This window comes from Diabrotica undecimpunctata, chromosome 4, assembly GCF_040954645.1.
Source record: "Diabrotica undecimpunctata isolate CICGRU chromosome 4, icDiaUnde3, whole genome shotgun sequence".
Taxonomy (NCBI): Eukaryota; Metazoa; Arthropoda; class Insecta; order Coleoptera; family Chrysomelidae; genus Diabrotica; species Diabrotica undecimpunctata.
This window is the reverse complement of record NC_092806.1, coordinates 65903126-65915760: the sequence shown is the minus strand read 5'-3', so window position 1 is coordinate 65915760 and position 12635 is coordinate 65903126. Positions and strand designations below refer to the sequence as shown.

General features: G+C 33.7%; 2 protein-coding genes across 5 annotated transcripts in view; one reads left to right on the top strand and one right to left on the bottom strand.

The window, feature by feature from the left end:
* LOC140439614 (uncharacterized) overlaps positions 1 to 12635 on the top strand; it is a 1046430-nt gene that overhangs the window by 401347 nt on the left and 632448 nt on the right. The window lies entirely within an intron of this gene.
* hdly (hadley) overlaps positions 1 to 12635 on the bottom strand; it is a 359652-nt gene that overhangs the window by 147633 nt on the left and 199384 nt on the right. For both annotated transcript variants that reach the window (XM_072529637.1, XM_072529638.1), the window contains 2 exons: positions 9314 to 9361; positions 1993 to 2040 (listed from right to left, as the gene is read on the bottom strand). The gene's annotated coding sequence lies outside the window, so the exon portion shown is untranslated. The remainder of the gene's footprint in view (positions 1 to 1992; positions 2041 to 9313; positions 9362 to 12635) is intronic.

The following is a 12635-nucleotide window of genomic DNA, read 5'->3' as shown; positions in this document are numbered from 1 at the left end:
AAATATAGACAGGACTAAATAACACTACAAACTATTAAATTAAATGCTCAAAATACAAACCATTTGTCTCTTGACAATATGCAAGATGATGTTTAAACTCTTAAAAAACATTATTAAGGTATCAGCATTAATCAAAATAATTTCGGTCCTAATTCCTACTTTAAGTTCAATAATATTATAAGGTCTAAACGTAAACTTTAAACTTAACGTATCCTAATAAAAATATCTAATGATGACAGATCAGGAGATCTGGCTGGTCACTCTAAAAATCCTCGTCTGCCAATCCATCTATTAGGAAAAACATTATTTAGGTATGCAAGTACATGTGATTCATGCGGCGGTGGTGCCCCATCTTGCTGGTATCACGAGAAATTTTCCGTAGGTGAATTATTCGCTGTTAAAGTAAAGTGAAATACTTGTCACCGTTAAATGAACCATCAATAAAAAATGGTTCTACAATTTTATTATCAATTATTTCCCCCACACGTTGACTGTGGATACTGAGTATGCCCTTCTACCGTCCAGTTATTGTTCTGTTGTGCCCAGTACCCACAGTTCTGCCTATTTACCTACTGAACCTGTTAAGGAGAAGGTGCCCTTATATGAGAAAACAAATTGCCGTAGGAATTGCGCATTATGATTACATCGATCCATCATTAATTCACAAAATTCTTGTCTGCTATCGAAATCATCTTCATTAAGTTCATGGATCACTTGCACTTTATATGGGTGCCACTTATTCTCTTCTGGGGACTTTAAAATAGACGTTTAACATATCGATTGCTCCAATGCTTAATGGGTAGGCTTATGAGGATTTTCTTGCATTGATAATATTAGATCCAATTGTCGATGTTGCATAAGGCCTGGACGAATTTTGTATATTTATTACCGCAATTGCCAAAATTTCTAAATTTTGTAATGTATTAGGTGTGTGTACAAGTTACAAACCTCAGATTGTGTACTGATCCTATCTCCATAACCTATCATCATTAAAATCTCTGTGCGTTGCTTTTGGATTAAACGGGCCATAATGCCGAGTAAACCTTTTTAAAACGGAGTTTTTATTTGAAAGCTAAACATTATTGAAGCAAAATTAGTTAAATTTATTCTTAATGAAACATGTTTTTATCTACTAAAAGATTTAAACCAATATAAAGTAATTTTAATAAACTATTTAGAGACAACGGCGGAACGAAAATTAGAAAAATACGTGTTTTAATATTCTCGAATTAATTTCTATAAATGTGTAATATGTATATGAAATACGTAATATAACTGATACAAGAGAAAACATATGGCATCCGTATACAAAAAGATGCGCTGTTTGTGATAGTAGTCTCAAAATCAGTTATTACCATTCAAAAATATGTAAATGACGTCATCTCGAACAGTGATAATGTCATCAAAAATATAAGTTCAGGAAAAAAATCGACATGTCTGAGCTTTTTTACTGAATGGCTAAATTAAGAGTATAACGAATTTATTCCAACAGGGGGTCCGCATAACCATGATTATTTCTAACCTTCGATAGAAGATGGAACTTAAAGAAGAAGAAGGTTTCAGTGTTTGTTAAATAAAGCAGAGAACAACTAGTATTCTACAATTTTTATTTACACTTTTTTTATACCTGCTTCGTTCGTAGTGGACTGGCCTAACAGTCATCCTTAAGTAAAACTATTTCGATGAATAAGTCTCTAGAGTGTAACTCTTCAAATTATTTGATACAAAGAACGAAATATAAAAACATAATATATTTTATAAAGGTATTGTATATTAAAGACAGTATTATGTTGCAAAAAAATCAAGAGGTTAATTGCAAATATAATGGAGTGATAATTATTAAGCACTGTTTAGTGAAAAATGAAGAAAATCTATGTTCATAACATGAGTATGAGGCTCTAGACATATAAATAAAACAATTTAAAAATTATGGTGGTACACTGTATAAGTAGAATATACATACAAAAAACTGTCAGCAAAATCTTTACTTACCTGTCGTGTTTAAATTGAGAAATTCTGAGGTTTTATCTAAACGGAAATCTGAAAAAAAAAATTCCAAAATCAGACCAAATTGTTTCTATGTTTTAATTACTTATTCTTTTTGCAAGATGTCTTTGTATGTTACCATAAAATTCAATATTTACCAGTTAATCAGTTTTCGTATAATTTGTTTTGACTTATAAAATCGACTGATTTTATAAGTCAAACATAAGAAAAACAAAACAAATATGGAACGAATTCCCCCTGTACTAGTTAAAAATAGCAATAAAACTATTGTAAATAAGAACGAAAAAAGAAGAGAATGGCAACTGTGTATTAATAAAATGTATATCAAAGCTGTTTGAAGATGACCAAAAAGTATTTTATCGAATATTACCAAAATTATACTCATGGCCCAGAAATTAAGAAATCAAAAGTAAACCAAGCTATAAAAATGCTAAACTTAGGAAAACTTGTGATCTAGACGATACATGAATTGAGTTGCTAAAGCTAATCGATGAAGATAACATAAAAGTAGTAGAAAATTTTTTAAATAAAAAATCATGACCAATTTGGTACCCAACCAGAACATCAGTATTGGTGGAAAAGAAATAGAACTCGTAGATAGATATAAATACCTGGGACATGAAATTATGATTGGCAGAGATAACCAGACTCATGAACTGAAGAGAAGAATCAGCCTTGGGTGGGCAGCATTTGGAAAACTGAGAGAAACTTTTAAAAGTGAGCTGCTTACATGCCTTAAGAGAAAGGTATTTGATCAGTGCGTCCTCCCAATCTTGACGTACGGAGCAGAAACACTTACCTTAATAAAAGCAGCAGCTACCAAACTGAGAGTCACGCAGAGAAGAATGGAGCGGTCCATGTTAAGAATAACTCTGCGAGACAGAATAACCAACGAAGACATCAGGAGAAGAACTGGAGTGACTGACATCATCGAAAAGATAGCCAGACTAAAATGGAGATGAGCAGGACACATAGCCAGAATGACAGATGGGCGATGGACAAAGGGGTTATTGGAATGGAGGCCAAGGAAAGACAAGAGAAGCGTCGGTCGACCACCTACAAGATGGACTGACGATTTAAGAAGACTCAATAAAAACTGGATAAGAGCGGCGCAAGATAGACGGGGTTGGAAACATGAGGAAGAGGCCTATGTTCAGCAGTGGACTCTTGAGGCTGGATGATGATGAATACTAAAATGATTCTCACATACTGGCTCAAGTTTACCTTTGTCGCAATACCTAAAAAACACAATGCTAGAAAATGCTCAGAATATCGATTAATTAGCCAAACGAACACACATTTATAATTTTCCTAAGAATACTCCACAACAGAATTAGACGCAAATGCGAGGAAGATCTTGAAGATACCCAATTTGGTTTTAGAAATGCTATGGGAACTAGGAAGGCACTTTTTCGCTAAATATCCTATTACAAAAATGCCGTGATCAAAGAAAAGATATATTTACATGCTTCGTGGACTTCGAAAAGACATTCGATAAAGTACAGCATGTAAAATTAATGTAGATGCTAAAAAATTATAGGAATAGATGACAAAGATATTTGTTTTATTAAAAATATGTACTGGAATTAAACTGCTATCGTAAAAATTGGACATAACTACTACGACGAAATCTCCATTTAACGAGAAGTCAGACAGTTTCTAATAAAAAAATATGAATTTGTCACTGAAAATAACTATTTTGTTTCTCAAAATATTCTTTTTTGTGAAATATATGCTTTTACATAAATTCGAGCTACTTGCTAACTATTTTTTTTATTTCGCTTGAGACAGTTTCCATACATGGTTTTAAATGCACTAACGGTCACTTCTACCGATGAAAATTGATATCCACGATATCAATTTGTGAAAATGTGAAATAAAAGGAAGTCATTTGGTGTCAAATCAAGCCCCTTCGATGGACAGCTCATTAATTCGACTTTTAAGTGTTCAAATAATCGATTTTTAGACGAGATCTGAGGCAGGTGGCATTGTTTTGACATATATGTCAACTTCGGACAAAGAAATGGTTACCTATCATCCAAAATTGACACTTCTACGTTGTTTTAAATGCAATTTTTCTACATAAGTATTTAAAAAAAACTATTTTTTACGTCTAAATAATCATTTGATATTTTATATGCTAGTCTAAACCAATATCTAAGTTTAACTCAATCTTACAGTTACATGACGATCTTGTAATATTTGTTTTTCTAGATGTTCTTTTTCTATACGATCTCGTGCACTTATGAAATAATGATCTTTTCTCCCTTACACATTTTTTGTAATTTAGTCTAAGAAACTATGCCAGCACGGCTAATTGTCTTGATTTCGATAAATATCAACTAATTTTCTATGTTTTTTTCTGAGTTGTTTTATATATCATCCCAATTAACATGTTCTATATATTTTTTTAAGTGTTGAGTATTTAGTGTATATTTTGGTTTGTTTGTATTTAGTACATACAGAGTTGTCTGTTTTTCATCGAACGCGTTTCCAGGTGGTGTTTGGGGAACGCGGTTAGGTGGGAAATAAAATATCACCTGCGAACCAAAACAGACTAGGGTATGGTAACCCTAACAGAATAGTCCCTGGTCCTCTGAGTCTGGGGGTTGGGCATAGGGCTCACAACTCTGCCCTGAAAAAAAAAGCTAAAAAACGAGAGCTAACAAAACAAAAACCAGACAGACCTTATGTAGACGATCTGGGAAACTGAAAAAGATATTCGATTTGGATCATGGAACGTGAGAACATTGTACACGGCATAAGCGATAAGATGCGTCTCTCAGATACTTTTAACAAATATAATATGGACATAACAGCTATACAAGAGGTATGATGGAAAGGAAGCGGTACTATTTAAAAGAATTTGAATACAATATACATATATAGCTACCATCAAATGCAACATATCTTTGGTGTGGGCCTTGTAGTTAGTAAAAAAGTTATTAACTTAATAATAGGTTTTGACGCTATAGATCGTAGAATATGTGTTTTAAGAATACATAAAATATGTGTTTTAATAATACGTGAAACATTCATTAACTACCGTTTTATAAATGCACATTCTCCCACCACGGATAAAGCAGACTAAGAAAAAGAAGAATTCTATGAGGAATTAAAACTTATAGATAATGTTCCAAATACAATGTTAAGTTGATTATTGGGAGCATAAACGCTAAGGTAGGACAAAAAGAGGTGTACAGATCAACCATATGTATATATCTTATAGCATACACAAAAAATGCAATGATAATGGGGCAGAACTTGAAAATTTCGCACATGACGAAATTTCCATCTCTAAACATGACGTTTAGTAGTACATACTTCCAACATAACTGCATACTGATTGATCCATAGAAAGACCATATATACTAGATTACAAAAGGTATAGAGGGTCTAGTATTGACTCCGATCACTGGATCTCATAGATTTTAGTATATCAACCGCCAGGAACGATAAGACTAAGCCAAAAATAATCAAATATAACGTTGATAAATTAAAGTGTACTGACGTCGTAAGAAAATTTCAAATATTCTTAGATCGTAAACTACCAGCATGTCAACAGAAAAACAAATGGTTTTATGAAGAGTGCAAACGGGTAACCAAACAGAACAACGCGTACTTAAAGCTGATCAATAGAACGACTGGCAGCAATGTTGAAGAATATCAAGTAAAGAAAAGGGAAGAAAAACGAAAACATAAACAGAACAAGCAGCAACAAATCACTTAAGAGTTTGAAGAAGTGAAAAAATTAAATAGAGAACACCAACACAAAAAATTATACAAACAAAAGAAAAGTTTTCAAGCCACAAGGAAACTAAGTCAAGGCTTAATATAATGGAATTATTTTGACTGACAGAGTAAAAGTACTGAAAAGATAGTATGCTACGTAATGGAGAAAGTATAACTGAAGATAGAGCTGATATAAAAGTGGAACAGGCGGAAACTGAGCTACCAACTTTGGAAGAAATAAATAAAGCAATTCAGTCTCTAGCTAGAAACAAGTCACCTGGAGCAGACAACCTACTTGCAGAAATATTTAAATGTGGCGGTTAAACATTTGTAATACTTTTTTTACACACTGTTAATACAGGTATGGCAAGAACGCGCTTTACTAGAAGTTTATAATACTGAAATTATATTCTCTACATACAAAAAAGAAAACGTTGTTGACTCTTCCACTTTCCAAGGATTTCCCTTCTTTATATATATATATATATATATATACATATATAGGTATTTAGGCCCACGGTATTTTATCCACGCCCTTCCGGTAAGGAGGAGTGTCACCATCTATGGAGGAGTATCACCGAGCCGCAAGCCTTTATTTTTTGCCGGATTGCCCCACCATAGGCCGTTCAGACATCAGCATATTCTAGTCTAAGCCGCAGATTCATTTTAGAATTTTAAACTGCTGCGTTAGCCTTTTTCATTTTTCTGTATACCGAGCCGGGGCTTGAACCCACATCCACTGAACCATTCGACAGTGAAGCGAATGAGAATCAGCCGCCTAGCCCGCTGGGCTATCTAACCGACATTTTCCCTTAATATACATACAAAATTGTGTCCATCAATAAAGCAAATATAAGAAAAAACGACGAAGTACGACATAGACTGCCATTACATCTTAGTAGATATTTTAACACAGCGTACGATACTGTTGACAGACCTAAAATATATTCGACTATAATTAAATTTGGAATATCAAAAAAATTGGTAAAATTAACTATAATAACAATGAGGAAAGTTGAATGTGAAGTGCGGGTACAAGGAGATCTTTCAGAACCATTTACAACTAACAGAGGACTACGCAAGGGAGATGCGCTATGACGCTCGAAGTTCAACCTAGCGTTAGAAAAAGTTGTGAGAGCTCTGGAAATAAACTTAACGGGTAAAATATATACTAATAGTGTACAGATAATGGCATATGCTGGTGATATCGTGATTATTGGAACAACCCAAAATGAAGCAGTTGAAGCTTTTAGCTTTTACACGTATTAAAAACTTCTGAATAACATGCAGAAAATCAAATATATGCCGGCTATATTAACAATGCAACAAAATAACCTACAGGTGCAACACTAAACTATAGAAACGTTTGAGGAATTCTGCTACTTAGGGTCGCTGGTTGACGGCAAAAAAAACCAAAGAAACGAGAAATGGAATATGCGTGGCTAACCGCTGTTATTTTGGACTAGTCCCTTAAATAAGAGCAAGAAATATATTAAGAGCAACACATTGCAAACTGTATCAAACAATAATACGCCCAGTGCTCACTTATGGATCGGAAACATTGGTAATGATGACTTAACGTGTAGAGTTACTACGAATCTTTGAAAGAAGAGTATTGAAGACCATATAAGTCGGAGATAACGAACAGGAACAGTAAAGAAGGCGATATATTTACGAACTCTATAGACTTTTTGGTAAAGTAGATATCGCGAAAACTTTTAAAATGAACCGCCTGAGATGGGTGGTCCACCTGAAACGGATGGATGACACTAATTCTGCTAAAATAACTAAACTTCTGCTAAATAGGCCTGTCGAAAGAAGAAGGGGGCGACCTAAATTCAAATATCTGGAGGATGTGCAGGACGATTTAAGGGAGATTGGAGTAAGGGAATGTAGAAGATAGACACTTGACAGGGAAGGATATAAAAATGTTTTGAGGCAGGTCAGGGCTTATGAAGGGTGTAGCGCCAACTGATGATGATATACTTGCTACTTGTTCTTATTTACTTACTAAAGTATTCTAATTTATCTTAAAAATTTTTTTCAACGTCTACTTCTTCTTCTTCTACTTCTTGGAGATCTTTCGATCTTCTGAAGCTGCCTCTGGTTAATTTCCTGGGAGGTAGATTGTCAACTATCCCTCCATCTTTTAGGTGGTCTTCCTGGAGGTCTTGAACCACGCGGGTTATTTTCTAGGGCAATTTTTGGGAGACTATTCTCATCCATTCGTCTTACATGACTGTACCATATTCTTTTACGCTGCCTTCACCATCTTACAAAATCTTGAATTTTGCCCTGTTCTCTAACGTTTATATTTTTCACCCTGTCTCTTCTTGTTTTGCCCACTATTGTTCTTAGGGTTTTCATTTCGGCAACCCTTAGCATATATTTTGTTTTGTTGGTATCTTTGCGAACTTCTATGCCATATGTTATGATCGGTCGTATGCAAGTCTTGTAGATTCTAAGTTTACTATCTGTGCGCATATACGGATTTGATCAGACTATCTCCCGCAGACATCCCGACAATGCGGATGCTTTGTTGATCTGACTCCTTAGGTCCTTTATTGGGTCGTGTCTGCTTGATATATCTATGCCCAGATATCTAAATTGCATCATCTGTTCTATGGGGTTGTTCTCAACCACTAACTTACATCTGAGCTATTGTCATACATTTAGTTTTGGTAGAAATGGTCATATTTAGTTGGCGGCTTATTTGAAAGAGCTGTCTCTGAAGATCATCTTCTGATTCGCTAATAATACCTGCAGCACCTGTGTAACACACCATACCAATTCTTTTGTTGCCCATTCTGTATCCGAGATTAAGAAATGTTACTTTGTTTATAATTTTGCCCATGAGTAGGTTAAACAAGAAGGGGCTTAAACTGTCGCCTTGTCTAATTCCTCCCGGTGTTAGAAAATTTTCAGTGAATTGGTCTCCTGCTCTAACTTTGGTTACATTGATGTTATTTAGTTTTTTTCAACGTAACTCTTTATAATAATTTTATGGACCTGTTATATCTAGTGCTCGTGTACCAAGACAATATCAAACCCTCCAATAATAACAGTAAATTTTGCGGAAACTGACATAATATTCTGAAGTTTGCTCTGGATTTGTTTATTCCCAACTGTCCTATAGTCCTATATTTCAGTAGGATGCTAGCGATTAGAACACTTCATTTTGGAGACGAAAAGCTCCCTATCCAGTATATTCTGCGTGTTGTAGTGGGGTGCTCGGATTCACAGTCTCGTACCAATACAATAAAAGCAGGAAAGGATTATGCTTATTTTAACACTATTGCTTAAAATTAGGTTTATTTCTAAGATTCAATATAGTAAGTACATTTGATTTAATGATCCCATTTACTTGAGCAGTGTATTATAGTAATTCAGCTTCTTTTTGCATAAACTATCGTATACGATATTGTATAAGTATTGTATAAGTAGATATCTCTTTAATCTCTAGGTTGGTGTTTCATTTTAGTCTAATCAGTTTATCGTTTTTAATACTTTAATATTATTTTACTACTTGTATAAACGATTATTAGTAATAACCATTAACTGTTTCTTCACTTACCCCTAGTACTGTATGTTGGAATTCGTGGTATGTTAATTATTCGAGTATCTGTAAAAAATATATCAAGATTAAATCAAAACAATCTTTTTTAAAAATAAATAAGTCAAATATTACCACCCACACATATTCAAGGTTACCATTTTCAAGATTACAAATGCTGTAATAAAACTTTTGGGAGGGAATCCCTCCTTTTCAACAACGTAATTCGTTAGAAATAAAATACTGCTTTAATTTTTTCGCTGAAAATATTTTGGTTTGACGTAAGAGACGTTGTGAGCAAGTGTTTTATTGTTATTATTTTGGAAGTTCCTCATTGATAATAGTTTTAGCTAATTTATGCAAAATGAAAACAAATAAAAATTAAATTGTCTGTCGTTCACGTTTTTGCGATTTATTTGGAATCCCTGTTTTCCATCATGAAATATAGTTAGTCATATTTTTTAATGAGGAACATAAATTATTTTACATTTTTTATCCAAGTTTTGTATATTCTAATTACTTTATTCTTTTAGACAAGGCAAAAAGCTCGGATTCGTTCGGAAAAATATTCCTATGAGATTTTGATGAGATTTACTTTCATGAGATATCTCAAGGTTCAACAGGTCTTCCAGGCGAAAAGACGATCAAACTTTTTCAAACATTTTTTTTAAACAAATTGTAATAATAAAATTTTTCGGCCTGGACAAACTTTTTTTTAAATTTTGTCCCATTATGAAAAAAAAAAAGTTTTTTTGTAATTTTTCTGTAAACTTAATTGTAAACTTTCTGTAAACTAAAAAATTAAATTTTTTAATTTACCAACGACCTAAATTATAATTCTAACTTTGTTCTATCATTTGCATATAAGTATTTTCGGCTTGTTTAATTTTAAAACATTGTTTGTTAAAGCGCTTATGACAGGACTGGTTCTCGCGCTGGGGCGTGTATAAGAGAGAGAAAAAAGATCTAGAGCACAAATTTTTGCTGGTTTGAATTCTCGTTGTACTAATGAGCACCCACTTTATGAGCACCCAGTTTATTAGCAAATAAAAACAATCTTTTTAAATAAAATTAGCCCAGAATTTTCGTCAGGAGCTGATAGAAGAAGGCTTGAACTTAAATGTAGGCACTTGATGATTTCAAAAGTAATTTTTTACTTGTGGTTTTGAGCCTTGAACTTACTATAGATCTTTTTAGGTAATAGTGATTTAAAAATCCCAAAAAATGAACCTAATAAAGCGCGTATAACAGGGCGGGCGCTCATTTGTACAATGAGAATACAAACCAGCAAAAATTTGTGTCCTATATCTTTTTTCCCTGTCTAATACACGCCGCAGCCCGAACGCCCGTCCTGTCACAAGCGCTTTATTAACAACTAAAAAACAATCTTTTAAAATTAAATAAGCGCAAAACATTTATCGGGAAATAATATAAAAAGGTTTGAACTTTTGGTTCTTGCTGGATTCAAAAGTAATATCTAGTTGTCTCCTGAGACAAGTATTTTTACAGTAATACTATTTGCCATAATTAAGGCCCTAATTAAGGAATAGAAGCACCACTTAATTGATAGAAATAAAATCTTCCGTCCTTCCATGGAACTTCTGGCCTTCAAAGCGACATCAATAACACGTCTCAGATTAGGACATACTTCTACAACACATGAATACTTCTGAAGAAAGAAGAGGAACCAGTGTGTTTTGTTTGTGAATGTAAAGTGGCAGTGAAGCACATTTTGATTGACTGTCCAATATACTCAGTTGAAAGACTATATTACCACATTCCAAAAATATTAAAAGAACTTCTAGGAGACTGACTGACTTGATATAATTTTTAAAATCTATAAATTGTTTAATAAAGTTTAACACAATACATGAATAATTAACATATATATTGTATACCTTATTATGTAATTGATATTTTGTATATGCCTTTGTATGTGTTTATCACTTTTTGTATCTTCTTATGGTAATAACCCTAAGTGGTTGAAGCAAGTAAATAAAAAGAAGTAGTATTGTTTAGTTGTATTTTTAAGTCCTGAAAATGGCAATTTTAATTTGTTTATGACTCAAAAACGATCAAGATAACAGAAAAATTACAATACACCGATTTTGTTCAGAATGGTCCAGAAAATTCAAAAACAATTTGTACGGACCGAAAAGATTTAATTACAATTTGTTTAAACAAAAATTGTTTAAAAAAAATTTGAACAACTTTTTTCCCGAGCGACCTCTTGAACCTTATTTTAGAGTAACTCATACTAAAAGAAAAAAAAAAAAAAAAAAGAGGTTAGTCTTTGTATGTGGGTATATTTTATTTTATAAAAACCCTTAAAAGGGCAACATTAAAAGCACGAACGTTTTCGGAACAACTGTTCCATCATCAGGTTAAAATACAGGTTACCATGCCTGAGCCACCAAAATATTTGGGTAAAAACCCTTTAAAATGTAATGTGTTACCAAAGATTGTACATGATGTTAATAATATTATATGGTGTTTAATATTTTAATTAAATTTTACTTCAGGTAACATACACCCATGCTTAAGTGAGTTCCAGTGTCCGGAGAGTAAACCTCTTCAAACAGAAGAGGTTTGAATCCGTTTGAAGAGGTTTACTCTCCGGACACTGGAACTCACTTAAGCATGGGTGTATGTTACCTGAAGTAAAATTAAACCTCTTTTGTCCACTGCTGAATATAGGTCTCCCCCATTTTTCGCCACTCTTCACGGTTCTGTGCTTCTTGTTGCCATTTCTATGTCGTCCATCCAGCGTGTTGGTGGTCGTCCTCTGCTGCGTTTATCTTCTCTTGGGCGCCAGTCAAATAGTTTTCTGGTCCATCTTGTGTCTTTCAGTCTCGCTATGTGACCTGCCCAATTCCATTTCAGCTTGGCTATATGTTCGACGACATCACTGATACCTGTTCTTTTCCCTAAGTATTGATTCCTTATTTTGTCTATTTTGATCTTGAGAATTGATCTTTCCATGCGCCTTTGTGCCACTCGCATTTTTAGTGCTGTTGTTTTTGTGAGCGTGAGGGTTTCTGCTCCGTATGTCATAATAGGAAGAACGCATTGGTCAAATGTTTTCCGTTTCATAGCTATCGGGATGTTGCTCTTAAAGATGTCTCTTAGTGAACCATACGCCGCCCAAGCAAGTGTTATTCATCGTTGAAATTCGCAGGTCCGGTTGTCCTTGCCTATTCTGATTTCATTACCAAGATATATGTACTTTTCTGTCAATTCTACCACTTGATTTTGGATAATTAGGTGTTCGCTGGGAACTAAATTTGTCATAAATTTGGTCTTACTGATGTTCATTTTTAGACCTATTGTAGAAGATATCACT